This window comes from Chiloscyllium plagiosum, unplaced genomic scaffold (genome assembly GCF_004010195.1).
Source record: "Chiloscyllium plagiosum isolate BGI_BamShark_2017 unplaced genomic scaffold, ASM401019v2 scaf_14203, whole genome shotgun sequence".
Lineage (NCBI taxonomy): Eukaryota > Metazoa > Chordata > Chondrichthyes > Orectolobiformes > Hemiscylliidae > Chiloscyllium > Chiloscyllium plagiosum.
In genome coordinates, this window is record NW_025211032.1 from 10,452 (window position 1) to 12,038 (window position 1,587).

The 1,587-nt window shown below is 51.7% G+C and overlaps 1 protein-coding gene and 1 long non-coding RNA gene across 2 annotated transcripts in view; one reads left to right on the forward strand and one right to left on the reverse strand.

Annotated features, from left to right (window-relative positions):
* Positions 1-1,587, reverse strand: part of LOC122546989 (beta-1,4-galactosyltransferase 3-like) — a 21,268-nt gene that overhangs the window by 10,445 nt on the left and 9,236 nt on the right. The gene's annotated exons all lie outside the window — the stretch shown is intronic.
* The window catches only part of LOC122546990, an 8,098-nt gene that overhangs the window by 1,328 nt on the left and 5,183 nt on the right, over positions 1-1,587 (forward strand). The window contains exon 2 of the long non-coding RNA XR_006310860.1: positions 1,317-1,318. This is a non-coding gene — a long non-coding RNA (uncharacterized LOC122546990). The remainder of the gene's footprint in view (positions 1-1,316; positions 1,319-1,587) is intronic.

Genomic DNA, 1,587 nt, shown 5'->3' on the forward strand with positions numbered 1-1,587 from the left:
CCATTGGCCCATCTGATCAAGATCCTGTTGTAATCGGAGGTAATCCTCTTCACTGTCCACTACACCTCCAAGTTTGGTGTCATCTGCAAACTTACTAACTGTACCTCTTATGCTCGCATCCAAATCATTTAAGTAAATGACAAAAAGTAGAGGACCCAGCACCGATCCTTGTGGCACACCACTGGTCACAGGCCTCCAGTCTGAAAAACCAACCCTCCACCACCACCCTCTGTCTTCTACCCTTGAGCCAGTTCTGGATCCAAATGGCTAGTTCTCCCTGTATCCCGTGAGATCTAACCTTGCTAACCAGTCTCCCATGGGGAACCTTGTCGAACGCCTTACTGAAGTCCATATAGATCACATCTACTGCTCTGCCCTCATCAATCCTCTTTGTTACTTCAAAAAACTCATTCAAGTTTGTGAGACATGATTTCCCACGCACAAAGCCATGTTGACTATCCCCAATCAGTCCTTGCCTTTCCAAATACATGTACAGCCCTTCCCTCAGGATTCCCTCCAACAACTTACCCACCACCGAGGTCAGGCTCACCGGGCTATAGTTCCCTGGCTTGTCCTTATTGTTCTTTGTAAGGAGTGGCACCACGTTAGCCAACCTCCAGTCTTCCGGCACCTCACCTGGTGTTCCACAGGGATCTGTTCTGGGACCTCTGCTCTTTGTGATGTTTATAAATGACTTGGATGAGGAAGTGGAGGGGGGGGGGGTTAGTAAGTTTGCCGATGACACGGAGGTTGGTGGAGTTGTGGATAGTGTGAAGGGCTGTTGTAGGTTCCAACGGGACACTGACAGGACGCAGAGCTGGGCTGGGACGTGGCAGATGGAGTTCAACCTGGAAAAGTGTGAAGTGATTCACTTTGGAAGGTGGGATTTGAATGCAGAATACAGGGATAAAGGCAGGATTCTTGGCAGTGTGGAGGAACAGTGGGACCTTGGAGTCCATGTCCTTAGATCCCTCAAAGTTGCCACCCAAGTGGATAGGGTTGTGATTGGCATAGGTGTTTGGAGAAAGGTTTCGGGGTGATGTCAGAGGGAGGGTCTTTACACAGAGAGTGGGGGGGGGGGGGGTGTGGGATACACTGTCAGCAGGGGGAGTAGAGTCAGAGACATGAGGGACATTTTAGCAACTCTTGGATAGGCCCCTGGATGACATTACAATGAAGGGGATGGAGGTTAGTCTGACCATAGAGAAGGATACAAGGCTGGCACAACAGCGAGGGCCGAAGGGCCTGCACTGTGATGAATTCTGTGTAAATGGATTGTCCTTACTCAGAGTTCAACCACCGACCCTCAGTAACAGCAGTGTGTACCATCCCTTCCCTGCCCCACCGACCCTCAGTAACAGCAGTGTGTACCATCCCCTCCCTCCCCCACCGACCCTCAGTAACAGCAGTGTGTACCATCCCTTCCCTGCCCCACCGACCCTCAGTAACAGCAGTGTGTACCATCCCCTCCCTCCCCCCCCGACACTCCGTAACAGCAGTGTGTACCAGCTACAAGATACCCTGCAGAAACTCCCCAAACATCCCCTCCCTCCACCCCCCGACGCTCAGTAACAGCAGTGTGTACCA